The following is a 15,563-nucleotide window of genomic DNA, read 5'->3' as shown; positions in this document are numbered from 1 at the left end:
CACATCTTGTGAATGAATAAACAATAAAGGTTAGTAGTTGGTATGGGTATGATAGGTCAAAAGGTTTGTGTCATTCAACATTCTATCAAGCCATTAGTATCATCTAGACCTTTAAGAGAAGTGAAGCCTGAGTTATGAACAGGAAGGGAAGACGTAAAAGGAATAGCATTACTGAGCCTTTCTCATTACCTGGTTAATGGATGTTACTGAGTCATTGAAGGAAGACTAATCAGACAGCTAATCAAGACAACATGTTTTCAATCTCTTTAAAAAGCCTCTGCCCTGTGAGTTGCTTCAGTGTCTGAGGAGTCACAAATGGTGCTGAACATCCCCACTTCTGACCTTATGATGAAGGGACGTTCATTGAAGAAGCTGCTGAAGATGGTTGGGCCTCGGGACATTAGCCTGAGAAACACCTGCAGAGTTGACCTGGAGCTGAGATGACTCATCTCCAATACCGTAACACCACAACCAAATTCCAACCAGTGGAGGGTTTTCCACATGATTTCGGTTGACTCCAGTTTTGCTCCTGGATACTTAGTAAAATACTGTCTTGATGTCAAGGGCTGTCACTCTCACCTGCCTCTGCAATCCAGCTCATTTGTCCATGTTTGAAACAAGGCTGAGTGGCCCTGGCATAACCCAAGCTGAGTGTCAGTGAGCAGGTTACACCTCTGCCAGTGCTACCTGATAGCACTCCAACAAGCCCTTCGATGATGTTGCTGATGAATGAGAGTAGGCACTTGGCCGGCTTGCATATTTGTCCTGTTTCTCATGTACAGCTCAAACTTGGCCAATTTTCCAAGTTTTGGGGTAAATGCCAGTGTTCTCGTTATACTGGAACAGTTTGGTAGGGGAGCAACAAGTTCTGGAGCACAAGTCTTCAGTACTATTGCTGGAATGTTGTCAGGGCCTATACCTTTGCTAAATCCAAAGCCTTCACTCATTTTCTGGTATCAGATTAGTTGAAGACGGACATCTGTAAAGCTGGGGACTACTGGAGAAAGCCAAGGTAAAACTGCTTCAGGCTTGATGCAAATCCCTTGAATTTTGCATTGATGTGCAGGACTGCCCTGCAATTGAGAACAGGGATATTTGTGAACTCTTCCCTCCCAGTGAGTTTTTTAATTGTCTATCACTGTTCACAATTGGATGTCACAGGTGTACAGAGCTGAGATCTGATCTATCTGATCTATCTGATCTATCCTCAGCTCATTGCATTGTTGCTTCCACTGTTTGGTGTGCAAGTAATTCTGAAACTAGGTAACCTCACTAGCTTGCCACCTCAATATTTGCAGCCAAGACCCCTGCACTCTTTACAGGAACAGCACTGAACTTTCAACTCAATGGTAAATAGTTGAGAGGAGATATGCCGAGCTGTGAGGTTGCAGATTGTGTTGAAGTGTAATTCTGCAGCTACTGATCACCTGACATGTTTGGAAAAATCTTTACATAATCCTAGCCAATATAAATATTTTAGTTTAGTGTGAAGAGATAGTCTTAAAATGTTGTTGCAACACTCAAATGGAACTATCACTTTGATGGACCCACTGCCCATGCACCACTCACTACTATTTGATATTGTTTCCCCATCGTCATTAACATTTTGTCTTAAAATAATAACACTCAGATATTGGCTCTGATTCAATTTCTGAGTAGACTTTTTGAGACACCTGTCTCAATTCAGAATCCGTCTGTTGAGTTTATATTAAAGAAGATATCAACTTCATTCTCTTTAACTCTCACTTTCCAATCAGACTTTCGAAAATAATCTTAGACAATGGAATTTCTAAAAGTCCCCCTGTTCCTGGCTAAGCCAGTGAGCATTAGATTAAGGTACAACGCAGTCAGGTAATAATGCAGAATGTTCCTCTCATTTCTTTTATTTCTCAATACCCTGAGTGAGGCCCATATTTTTGAACCAGGCAGGTTATTCCTCAAGATAAAATTAATTCCTTCTGTAGGGATTTGTTGTACTATCAAACGCTTCTTTTATTTGCTAAGTCACTCCTTAATTAAACTTAACACAATGGAACTGTTTCTAACCTTTTACATAGATCTCCAAATAATATATTTTTTCCCCCTTCATTAACCCCCCTGGAAAACATAGAATTATCAGCTAGCATCAGTTATTCACTTACTGCAGAGTGTCTCAATATTTTTATTCACTTACCTCACTGATTGGACAAATAAAGAAATAAATCTTCGTCTAAAATAAAATATTCAGAACCTACGCGGTCTGGTTCTCTTTATCAACAACAGAGGAAAGTATTTCTTGGCTGATGATGTTTGGTCAGAGAGAGTTAGACATAATGGGTTCAACAGAGACCTTCCACACCACAACAATTCTGAGATTCAGTGACTGTCCACAGCAATCACCTTCTTCCTAACAGGTTATAAGGGAATGCACTGCCCTTATACAATGTTGTAGTTTTTAACATCTATTGCCTCTCCTAATGTTTGCTTTTCCACTAAGACAGTTCTGTTGTCTCCTAGAATGTTGTAATTTGCTGTATTAAAATGGTGTGTTCACAGCAAGGCATAAGCAATAATTCTAAATTTGAAATTAAAAATTGAGTCAGCATCAAAAGCCAAACAGCATTGCTTCTTTAAAAATCACCCAGCAAACTGCTCACTGTGCAAGCTGAAAGAAAAGAGTACCTTTGTTCTCCAGAATTTTCCAAACGTAGCCTTTAACTTGTAGAAATTGTGCAATGCTTCCTTTCCTTATACCTCACATTCTATTGTAGACTTTGTCACACTGTCACAGGCTCTTGCACATCATTCCACTTTCTCCTCTTACGGTTACACAAATGTAATTAAAGCCGTTTTTCTGAGGAACAAAATGGCATATGTTTACAAGCAATCAACAACTCATCAGCACAAAGTTGCTTCATTATAAAACCAACTTAGCCCTTTCGCAATTTTAGCACCACAGCCGAGAAAAATGTTATAGTGCTCACAGGATCATATCTGCACAAGTCCTGGAGGTATTTTCTAATCAACCTATCCAGGGATGCTATTACACACCTCTGGAGCAGGTGGGATTGTATCACAGGTCCTCTGGCTCAGAGTTAGGGTCACTACCACTACACACAAGAGCCCCTTGTACCAGCTTTCAAAGCTTTTTGACTTCATGCCAAATTCCTGCCTTTCCTCCCCAGCGCTGCTTCTTGTTTCTATTGAAATAATGAGCCAACACCTTCTTGAATAGATCAACTGAACATGTCTCTCCCATGCTTCCAGGCAGTGCACTGCAAACCCAGGCTACCTGGGGGAAATGGGTTGGGATATCTGGTCGGCATGGACAGGTTCGACCGAAGGGTCTGTTTCCATGCTGTACATCTCTATGACTCTATATTCACTTGTTTGCAAAACACTTTAAAATTGTGTCCTCTCGATCTCCATCTTTTTTTTAAAAATATTTTTATTGAAAACCCATTTTAATCTTTTACAAAACTTTATATACTAAAAAAAAGATAAACACCATTAAAACAGAGAAAAGGAAGTAGAAAGAAAAAGCCATAACACAGTACCATTATTAATACATGACCTACTGTTAGAGTCATAGAGATGTACAGCATGGAAACAGACCCTTCGGTCCAACCCGTCCATGCCGACCAGATATCGCAACCCAATCTAGTCCCACCTACCAGCACCCGGCCCATATCCCTCCAAACCCTTCCTATTCATATACCCATCCAAATGCCTCTTAAATGTTGCAATTGTACCAGCCTCCACCACTTCCTCTGGCAGCTCATTCCATACTCATACCACCTTCTGCGTGAAAAAGTTGCCCCTTAGGTCTCTTTTATATCTTTCCCCTCTCACCCTAAACCTATGCTCTCTAATTCTGGACTCCTCAACCCTAGGGAATAGACTTTGTCTATTTTCCCTATCCACGCCCCTCATAATTTTATAAACCTCCATAAGGTCACCCCTCAGCCTCCGACACTCTAGGGTAAACAGCCCCAGCCTGTTCAGCCTCTCCTTGTAGCTCAGGTCCTCCAACCTTGGCAACATCCTTGTAAATCTTTTCTGAACCCTTTCAAGTTTCACAACATCGTTCCGATAGGAAGGAGACCAGAATTGCACACAATATTCCAACTGTGGCCTAACCAATGTCCTGTACAGCCGCAACGTGACCTCCCAACTCCTGTACTTAATACTCTGACCAATAAAGGAAAGCATTCCAAACACCGCCTTCACTATCCTATCTACCTGCGACTCCACTTTCAAGGAGCTATGAACCTGCACTCCAAGATCTCTTTGTTCAGCAACACTCCCTAGGACCTTACCATTAAGTGTATAATTCCTGCTAAGATTTGCTTTCCCAAAATGCAGCGCCTTGCATTTATCTGAATTAAACTCCATCTGCCACTTCTCAGCCCATTGGCCCATCTGGTCCAGATTCTGTTGTAATCTGAGGTAACCCTCTTCGCTATCCACTACACCTCCAATTTATACCAGAACAAACTTTCCTACATAAATTAAACTACAGACATATTAAATACTAACTTAAACTAAATTCAGATAACTTAAAATTAAATAATATCTCACTACTGTATTCTATCTCACTCATCACACCTCCATTGAGTCTTCCATCCCTGGAAGCACCATCTACAGTACCCATATTCTTTTCCCCCAGTCTCTTCCTCCCGGGGCCCCACAGGCGCTTATACTGATTCCCACAGCTATACCACAGCCCTAATTAATATTGCTGATAAGTCAGCATCAATATAATTTTAAAAAGGGCTGCCATGTCTTGTAAAACTGTTCCGTTTTGTGGTGCACCATATTTGTGAGGTAGTCTTGGATGAGATGCTGCATCACCAGCCTACGCCACCCAAAAGACCTGGGGGGGTTTTCTGACGTCCAATTCAGTAAAACGTTCTTCCTCGCACAGTGGGTAAGAATGTTAAACAATCTCTTCCTGTGTTCTCCCAGAGAGGAAATGTGTTACTGGAAAAGCACAGCAGGTCAGGCAGCATCCAAGGAGCAGGAGAATCGACGTTTCGGGCATGAGCCCTGAAGAAGAGCTCATGCCCAAAACGTCGATTCTCCTGCTCCTTGGATGCTGCCTGACCTGCTGCGCTTTTCCAGCAACACATTTTCAGCTCTGATCTCCAGCATCTGTAGTCCTCACTTTCTCCTTCTCCCAGAGAGGGCAAATTTGGTAACCCCAAAAGAAGCAATACCAGATCCACATTAATTTCAATCCCCAGGATGACCTTTAGCTCCCTTATTATAGCACTCCAATATCTCTGGATCGCACAACAGGACCAGTAACAGTGTGTGAGAATGTCTATACTAATGTCACATTGGGGACATCCAGATGACGCTCCTCTCTTGAACTTAGCTAGCCTCTCTGGCATCATGAGCCCTGTGTATGATCTTCAATTGCATGGCCTGCGCTCTGTTACATACTGAGATTTTCCTTACATTCCCCCAGATGTCTTCCTATATCTCCGATGAAATATCCTCTCCTCAGTCTCAATTCCACCTCCTACAGAGTCCTTCCATGTTCCCCCAGGGCACGACCTTTCTGTAAGTGATATAAAATACTGGGTGAAAGAGCACCCGTACCCCGGAATGTTCTTTTCTCCACATCTGATTTGTAACACTGGACCAGGAGCGTGGTCTTCCTCTGTATATAGTCCCTCGTCTGGAAGTATCAGAAAAGGTCCCTATTAGACAATCCATATTTCTGATGTAACTGACTAAATGACCTCAGGACCTCCGCCTCGAATAAGTCTCCCAGACAAAAGATTCCCTTATTCTCCCATGCCTTAAAAACAGAGTCCATTACCCCAGGTTTAAATCCTTGAGCTCCCACCAATGAGGTAAATGGTGAAGTCTTAGACAAACTGCCCTCATCTTGCCTCATTATCCTCCAGGCTTTTACTGTATTTAAAATAATTGGACTTTTACATTGCTGGGTCAATGGATTTCATTTTGTCCATGAATAATAAATTAATTAAAGAACAGCTCGATTGTGAGGCTTCAATATCAAGCCAAATCAACTCCGAATTCCCCCCTACCCAGTCACCAACATATGTTAACCGAGCACTTAATTGATATATCTTCAAATCTGGAAGATCCACCCCTCCCTCAGCCTGTGAAAGCTGCAATTTAGTGAATTTAATTAGAGGGAGCCTATGGCACCAAATAAAGGACTCTAGCCAACCGCTGAGCCTCTGTAACACTTGTCTGGATAACAACAATGGGAGCATTCTCATGGGGTATAACAGGTGAGGAAGAACATTCATCAGGGCTATTCGGCCCAACCATGAAAACGGTAAACCACTCCCACCGCTGCAAATCCTGTTTTATCCTCTGTAGTAGGTGTGCATAGTTAGCTTTATACAGCTGGTGGAAGGAGTGGGTAATAAAAATTCCCAAATATAAAAAACCTTTTGGCGAATATCTAAACGGGAATGCATTCCGCCCTTCACTAATCCCCCTACAGGCATGGCTTCCGATTTTGTAAAATTGATCTTGCAACCACCATATGAATTAATTGTTTGGATCGGTCGAGGAACAAACTTCTCTGGATCGGCCAAAAATAAAAGGACATCATCAGTGTACAGGGTGATCTTATGCTCCCTCATTCCCACCCTTGGCACTATTATTTCAGGATCTGTCCTGATAGTTTTGGCTAACAGCCCAATTGCCAAGGTAAAGAATAGCAGTAACAGAGGACACCCCTGTCAACTACCTCTTCCAATGTTAAAGTTATTAGACTTAGCACTGTTTGTAATGACTGCGGCCTTAGGATCATTATACATTACTGCTACCCATCTGGCAAAGGATCTCCCCCAAACCAAAAACAGATCCAGCCACCCTATCTGACGCCTTTTCTGCATCTAGGGAGCTCACCAACCCTGGAATCAATCTTTTGAAATCTACATTCAACAGTGAAATTGGTCTGTATGAAGCACATTCTTCAGGGTCCTTCCCTTCTTTACAATGAGGGAGATATTGGCCTCCCTAAGAGAAGGCAGCAGACAATCCTGTGTGTAAGAACAGTTGTACTTCCCCAGAAGTGGCTCCACTAACAGGTTTATGAATTCCTTATAGAACTCAGTTGGGAATCCACCTGGCCCCAGTGCTTTGCCACCCTGGAGATGCCTTATTGCTTCCTGCACTTCCTGTACCATTATGGGCACATTCAAAAGGGAAACCTACTCTATACTTATATTGGGGAGGTCCAGATTTTCAAAAAAGGACTGCATTCCCATTGTACCATGTTCGCGACCCCTCTGACCAATATAGCTCTGCAAAGTATTCCCTAAACCTAACATTGGTCCTCTTCAATTCGCGGATAATCGTACCAGCCTTCTGCCTAACAGACGTAATAGATTGGGAAGCTTTTTTCCTCCTAGCCAAATAAGCCAGATACCTACCAGACTTATCTCCAAACTCAAACAGTCTTTGTTTGGCAAAGGAGACCACTTTTTTAGCCACGTGTGTGCGTGTTGAGTTGAGAGCAGCCTGGAGAGCTGTGACCTGCTGCAGCTTAACCAATAACAGCCTGTTTTCTCAGCTACCTTCAGCTGGGTCTCCAGCATCCATTGCTGCTCCTCCCTCTGCCTCTTTCTGGTCGTTGAATATGAAATGATCAGACCTTATAAATATGCCTTAGTGGCCTCCCAAAGCATTGCTGGATTACTAGCCGTACCTGAATTAATATCCCAAAACGCCATGGACACTCTAGTAATGTATTCAATAAATTCACTATCCCTTAACAAAAATGGATCAATGTGCCAGTGGCATGCATTCATTCCATTACCCTTGATTTTAACATCTAGATACACTGGTGCATGTTCCAAAACAGTTACATTCCCAATTTTGCCTGCCAATGCTCTGTCCAGACCGTCAGTTGGCATAAAAACGTATCAATTCACGTATGGCATTTGTGTGGGTTGGAATAAAATGTGAAGTTTTAAAGTCTCTTCCATTAGGGTGGAGGTACTTCACTAGTCCCAACTCATCGCACATGTTCACCAGCTGTTTAGACCGCGTGGGCAATACCTGCCAGGTCCTTTGGTGCCCTGTCAACCTCTGGATCTATAAAGCGATTAAAATCCCCTCCTACAATCATATGGTGACTCCAAAATTCATTAATTTAGCCACTGCATCAATTAGAAATTTAAGAGGGAGCACGGGGGGACAATATTCATTCAAAATGCCATACTCTTCTCCATGTATTAGGGCTTTAAGAATAATAAACCATCCATGTTCATCCTTAATCTGCTCCGTTACCTGGAAAGGGAGGTTTTTTTCTTATCAGTATAGCCACTCCTCTACTCTTAGAGCTGAAGGATGAGATAAATACCCTGTCATAACTCCTCACTGCTGCAGTTTCAGATGTTCCTTATCAGTTAGATGCTTCTCTTGCAGTGACTTATGGTGTTCCTCAGGAGTCCATGTTGGGATCACAAATATACACATTTCTACATTAACAATCTGGTCAAAGGAACTGAGGGTATTGTTACTAAGCTTCCAGATGACACAAAGATAGGTGGAAGGACGGGTAGTGGTGAAGAGGCAGAGAGGTTGCAGAAGGACTTGGACAGGCTAGGAGAAGGGGAAAAGAGGTGGCAGATGGAATACAATGTGGGAAACTGTGAGGTTGTGCACTTTGGTAGGAAGAAAAGAAGTGTGGACTATTCTTTAAATGGAGAAAGGCTTCGGAAATCTGAAATACAAAGGGACTTGGAAGTGCACGTTCAGGATTCTGGTAAGGTTAATTTGTAGGTTCAGTTAGCAGCTAAGAAGACAAATGCAATGTTAGCATTCAGTTCAAGGGGGCTACAATACAAGAGCAGAAATGGACTGCTAAGGTTTTGTAAGGCTCTGGTTAGACCGCATTTGGAATATTTTGAACATTTTTGGGCCCCATATCTAAGGAAGGATGTACTGGCCTTGGACAGGGTCCAGAAAAGGTTTACAAGAATGATCCCAGGGATAAAAGGCTTGTCATATGAGGAATGGTTGAGGACTCTGTGTCTATACTTGATGGAGTTTAGAAAGATGAGGGAGACCTGATTGAAACTTACGGAATACTGAAAGGTCTGGATATGGTGAACATGGAGAAGATGTTTCCACAAGTGCCACACAGGATGTTGCTAAACAAAGTAAGAGCTCATGATGTTAGGGGCAAGGAACTAACACAGAGAGATGATCGACTGACTGACAGAAGGCAGAGAGTAAAGATAAAAGGGGCTTTATCAGGATGGCAGCCAGTAACAAAGGTGTTCCTCAGGAATCCCCTTGACGAGAGGGGACGCCATATTGGATTTGGTGCTTGGCAATGAACCATGTCAGGTGTCAGATCTCTCAATGGGAGAGCATTTCAGTGATAGCGATCACAACTCCCTGACCTTTACTATACTCATGAAGAGGGATATGAGCACACGGTATGGGAAAATATTTAATTAGGGGAAGGGGAATTACAATGTTATTATGCTGGAACTGAGGTGCCTAAATTGGGAACAAATGTGGAATGCACAACAGAAATATGGAGGTTGTTTAGGAAGCAATTGCCGATAGTGTTGGATAGGTTTGTCCCACTGAGGCAAGGAAGGGATGGTAGGTTGAAAGATGTGTTGGGTGACAATGTGTTCCACATCCCTTGTCAAGAGGAAGAAGGAAGCTTGCTTAAAGTTGAGGAGGCAAGGATCAGATAGGGTTCCAGAGGTAGCCAGGAAGGAACTGAAGAATGGACACAGGAGAGCCAGAAGGGGACGTAGAAAAGCTTGAACAGGGAGGATTAAGGAAATCCTGAAGGCATTCTACACTTACATGAGGAACAAGAGGATGGCCAGAGTGAGGGGAGGGCCGATCAGGGGAGGGGCGTTGGGAATGTGATAGGTGGAAGGAGGTTAAGGTGAGGGTGATAGGCCGGAGTGGGGGTGGGGGCAGAGAGGTCAGGAAGAAGATTGCAGGTTAGAAAGGTGGTGCTGAGTTTGAGGGTTGGGACTGAGACAAGGTGGGGGGAGGGTAAATGAGGAAACTGGAGAAATCTGAGTTCATCCCTAGTGGTTGGAGGGTTTCTAGGCGGAAGATGAGGCGCGCTTCCTCCAGCCATCGTGTTGCTATGGTCTGGCGATGGAGGAGGCCAAGGACCTGCATGTCCTTGGGGGAGTTGAAGTGTTGAGCCATGGGTGGTTGGGTTGGTTGGTGCGGGTGTCCCAGAGGTGTTCACTGAAACCTTCCGCAAGTAGGTGGCCTGTCTCCCCAATATAGAGGAGGCCACATTGGGTGCAGTGGATGCAATAGATGATGTGTGTGGAGGTGCAGGTGAATTTGTGGTGGATACAGAAGGATCCCTTGGGGCCTTGGAGGGAAGTAAAGGGGGAGGTGTGGGCACAAGTTTTGCATTTCTTGGGGTTGCAGGGGAAGGTGCCAGGAGTGGAGGTTGGGTTGGTGGGGGATGTGGACCTGACAAGGGAGTCACAGAGGGAGAGGTCTTTTCGGAATGCTGATAGGGGAGGGGAGGGAAATATATCCCTGGTGGTGGGGTCCGTTTGGAGGTGACAGAAATGACAACGGATGATATGATGCATATGGAGGTTGGTGGGGTGGTAGGTGAGGACCAGTGGGTGTATATGGATGTTGGTCCTGTCCCCTTTAGTCCAAGAACTCCCCACCTACGTTCGGGACACCACCCACGCCCTCCACCTCCTCCATGATTTTCGCTTCCCGGTCCCCAACGCCTTATCTTCACCATGGACATCCAGTCCCTGTACACCTCCATCCCCCATCACGAAGGACTCAAAGCCCTCCACTTCTTCCTTTCCCACCATACCAACCAGTACCCTTCCACTGACACCCTCCTTTGACTGACTGAACTGGTCCTCACCCTGAACAACTTCTCTTTCTAATCCTCCCACTTCCTCCAAACCAAAGGAGTAGCCATGGGCACCCGCATGGGCCCCAGCTATGCCTGCCTCTTCGTCGGATATGTGGAACAGTCCATCTTCCGCAGCTACACTGGCACCACTCCCCACCTTTTCCTCCGCTACATCAATAACTGTATCGGCACTGCCTCATGCTCCCACGAGGAGGTTGAATAGTTCATCCACTTTACCAACACCTTCCACCCTGACCTCAAATTTACCTGGACCATCTCAGACTCCTCCCTCTCCTTCCTAGACCTTTCCATTTCTATCTACACTGGCGACCAAATCAACACGGACATTTACTATAAACTGACCGACTCCCACAGCTACCTAGACTACACCTCCTCCCACCCTGCCCCCTGTAAAAACACCATCCCATTTTCCCAATTCCTTCATCTTCGCCGCATCTGCTCCCAGGAGGACCAGTTCCAAAACCGTACAACCCAGATGGCCTCCTTCTTCAAAGACCGCAATGTCCCCTCAGACGTGGTCGACAATGCTCTCCACCGCAGCTCCTCCACTTCCTGCTCCTCTGCCCTTGAACCCCATCCCTCCAATTGCCACCAGGACAGAACCCCACTGGTCCTCACCTACCACCCCACCAACCTCCATATACATCATATCATCCGTCGTCATTTCCACCACCTCCAAACGGACCACACCACCAGGGATATATTTCCCTCCCCTCCCCTATCAGCGTTCCGAAAAGACCACTCCCTCCGTGACTCCCTTGTCAGGTCCACACCCCCCACCAACCCAACTTCCACTCCTGGCACCTTCCCCTGCAACCCCAAGAAATGCAAAACTTGCGCCCACACCTCCCCCCTCACTTCCCTCCAAGGCTCCAAGGGATCCTTCCATATCTGTCACAAATTCACCTGCACCTCCACACACATCATTTACTGCATCCGCTGCACCCAATGTGGCCTCCTCTATATTGGGGAGACAGGCCGCCTACTTGCGGAACGTTTCAGAGAACACCTCTGGGACACCCGGACCAATCACCCAACCACCCCGTGGCTCAACACTTCAACTCCCCCTCCCACCCCACCAAGGACATGCAGGTCCTTGGACTCCTCCATCACCAGACCATAGCAACACGACAGTTGGAGGAAGAGCGCCTCATCTTCCGCCTAGGAACCCTCCAACCACAAGGGATGAACTCAGATTTCTCCAGTTTCCTCATTTCCCCTCCCCCCACCTTGACTCAGTCCCAACCCAACTCAGCACCACCTTCCTAACCTGCAATCTTCTTCCTGACCTCTCCGCCCCCACCCCCACTCCGGCCTATCACCCTCACCTTAACCTACTTCCACCTATCACATTTCCAACGCCCCTCCCCCAAGTCCCTCCTCCCTACCTTTTATCTTAGCCTGCTTGGCACACTCTCCTCATTCCTGAAGAAGGGCTCATGCCCGAAACGTCGATTCTCCTGCTCCTCGGATGCTGCCTGACCTGCTGCGCTTTTCCAGCAACACATTTTCAGCTTTAGAAGAGTGTTTGATGATCTCATTGAAATATATTGGATTCTTAAGGGGCTTGACAGGGTAAATGCTGAGAGGGAGTTTCCCCTCAGGGGAAAGTCTAGGACCAGAGGTCACAGTCTCAGAATAAAGGCACGCTAATTTAAGACTGAGATGAGGAGGATTTTTTTTCTGTCAGAGGGTTGAGACTCCCTGCATCTCCTTGCCACAGTGAGCTATGGGGGCAGAGCCCTTGTGGTATATTTTCTGGCTGAGAATTGACAAGTTCTTGATCAGTTGGGGAATCAAGGATTATGGAAAAAAAGGCAGGAAAGTGGATGTAGGAATGTCGGATCAGCCATGATCATATCACATGGCAGAGCAGGCTTGAGGGCCTGAATGGCGCATTCCTGTTCCTGTTTCTGATGGTCTTCTGGTTTACAATTTTGCAATCCTCCAGCACCACACACAAATCCAGGGAAAGATAATTATCACTGCTACTGTAATCCCCACTTTTATTTCCTTCGTTATCTTTGGATATAGTTCATCTAGATCCAGTGCCTTATCAACTTGAAATACCAACAGTTTATCCAATGCCCCCTCCTCATTAGTAATCAACCCTCCTGTTAATTCACCCTCCCCTTCTGTCACTACAGCTTGAGCACCATCGACCTTGAAGCCATAAGTTTTGCCCCAAAATGTAAATCCCCTTTTTGGTCCCTAACCTGTCCTAATTCTCCTTTTACCATTGTGTTACTTCTGATGTGCTTGAAAAAGACTTTGGAGGACTTCCCTCAATTTTAGCTGCCAGACCTCTTTCAGAGTCCTTCGTTCCTTCCCTTATTTGCTTTCTCACCTCCCTTCTGAACCTGTTATATTCAGCATGGTTCTCAATTGTGTTTACTTCCTCACACTGGCCACGAGTACATACATTCTTCTTTACCTTAATTTCTATCTCCTTCCTCATTCAGAGAGCTTGGATTTATTTGTCCCATCTTTCCAGTGTAAGGGAATATACCTCAACAGTAGCCCAACCCATTTCCTCTTAAAGGGGATCTACTGTTTGTCCCAACAAGCTTTAGTTCCAATATATCCAGCCCAGTTCTCTTCTTGCACCTTCAAAGCCTGCTCTATCTACCAATTGATTATCCTTACTCAGTCCTTCATCTCCTACCATCATCCCAAACCTTATGATACAATGATCACTGTTCCCGAAATGGTCTGCTCCATTGTTACCTGATTTCTTTGGCCCACCTCATTACCAAGGGCTGTCTAACAGAGCCTTATCTCAGGTTGAGCTGGATACATACCGCTGCAGGAAATGTAATCTACATCAGCACTGACCAAATACTCACAAGGAACTCATTCCTTTTCACACAAGATTATTCACAGAATCCCTACTGTCACAAAGCTAGTCCTTTTTTTTTGACTAAAATCTGTTCCTTGGCTCAAGGAGACTACCCTTGATTGTTTTCAGAGGGACAATAAACCAGGCCGGGCTCTGATCAGTCTGGTTTGCTACAGAGATTGAAAGGATTTTGAGAGGCCTTTTGTTTAGAGGTAAACAGATGAGACTTCAGGCCAAAGTGGTCATGTTTTAGAAGTGACCTGTAGAAGGAAAGGGGAGTGGTCAGCTCTCTAGCGAGCTGAGCAGTTTAGTTCAGTCCAGAACTGGTTGAGAGTTCAACAGGAAGCTGTTGTGGAAACTCTCTCTGCTGCCCTTTGAATTTCAACCAGTAAGCATCTGACTCTTTTTTGTATTGTGTTTTCAAGGGGGTTTGCTTATTGGGACTGCTGTGTTTATTTGGAACATGATACTTAAGTCTACTTTGGATAGACTGAGTTCTGGAGGGGCTCTTTATTCTGTTCTTCAAGTTTCATTGTGTAATTTTGTGAATAAATGTTTTGTCTGTTTTAAACCTGGTAGACAACCTAGCTAACTTAATCCAGGTAATTTTCACTGTACACTTACTGAAACAAATTGCAATGTTATGGTCTGGGGCTGCCTGCTTAAGGATGTTTTGAGTGGTCTGGCCCAGTTCATAACACTATAGTGTGGAAACAGGCCATTTGGCCCAACAAGTCCACACCAACCCTCTGAAGAGTATCCCACCCAGACTCATTCCCCTACCCTATTACTCTACATTTCCCCTGACTAATGCACCTAACCTATGCACCTGAGTACTATGGGGCATTTTGGCATGGCCAATTCACCTAACCTGTACATCTTTGGACTGTGGGAGGAAACTGGAGCACCAGGTGGAAACCCATGCAGACGTGGGGAGAATGTACAGGCTCCACACACAGTCAGGCGAGGCTGAAATCAAACCTGGGACGATGCTGTGCCGCCCTATTATTAGCAATACTTGTTCCTTTCTGACCCTTACATTAACTCGGTCCCTGTTAATTTACAGGTAATTAAGAATACTCTATAACAGTTAAACCTCTCTGCTATTTTCTTGCAGATTTGTTCCTCTACATTCTTCCCACTGGCTATAGGTAACACCGAATAATCTCATTATTCCCTTCTCATTCCACGGCTCTGTCCTTGAACCCTCTAAACACTACCTTTCTCCATAAGTTCAATGCTGTCTTTAACCAAATACACACCACTCCTCCTACTTTTGTGCTCCTAATCCTTTATGAACACCTTGTAGCCGGGAATATTTAGTACCCAATCTCACCCTTTCTTAAACCAGATCTCCATTATCGCCACAACATCACAATCCCACAATGCAATCAGTGCCTGTAACTCTTATTAGGTGGAATTAGAATAGTGAGGTGGCTGTTTTTGACCAGCACAGACTAGATGGGCCAAAGGGCCTTCTTCTGTGCTGTAGACCTCAATAACTCTATAATTATGCATTCACATGCAAGCAGTGTAACTCAAATTTAGACTTTGTTCCTTTCTCCCTTACTGTGATTCCACCATTAGCTTACTATTCACTACATTAGTCTGTCTCTATACATGCTAGTTTTACTTCTCAATATTTTCTCTGTGTTCGCATATCCCTTCCCATCAGCACTGACCAAACACCCACAAGGAACTCAGTCCTTTCCACACAAGATTTTGATCAATGAGACAAAAATTACTGGAAAATGCGACAGATTTGACAGCGTCTGAGGAAGGGTCACTCAACCCAAAACGTTAACTCTGATTTCTCTCCACAGATGCTGCCAGACCTGCTGATCT

At 44.8% G+C, this 15,563-nt stretch overlaps 1 protein-coding gene across 4 annotated transcripts in view; it reads right to left on the bottom strand.

Annotated features, from left to right (window-relative positions):
* The window catches only part of LOC140494756 (N-acetyllactosaminide beta-1,3-N-acetylglucosaminyltransferase 3-like), a 101,015-nt gene that overhangs the window by 63,489 nt on the left and 21,963 nt on the right, over window positions 1-15,563 (bottom strand). For 3 of the 4 annotated variants that reach the window (XM_072594322.1, XM_072594321.1, XM_072594323.1), the window contains exon 2: window positions 2,662-2,833. The exons of the other annotated variant lie outside the window; for it this stretch is intronic. The gene's annotated coding sequence lies outside the window, so the exon portion shown is untranslated. The remainder of the gene's footprint in view (window positions 1-2,661; window positions 2,834-15,563) is intronic. 4 annotated transcript variants of the gene reach the window in all.

Source organism: Chiloscyllium punctatum, chromosome 24 (assembly GCF_047496795.1).
Source record: "Chiloscyllium punctatum isolate Juve2018m chromosome 24, sChiPun1.3, whole genome shotgun sequence".
NCBI classification, from domain to species: Eukaryota; Metazoa; Chordata; class Chondrichthyes; order Orectolobiformes; family Hemiscylliidae; genus Chiloscyllium; species Chiloscyllium punctatum.
The sequence above is the reverse complement of the archived record's forward strand: the minus strand, read 5'-3'. Positions and strand labels throughout refer to the sequence as shown.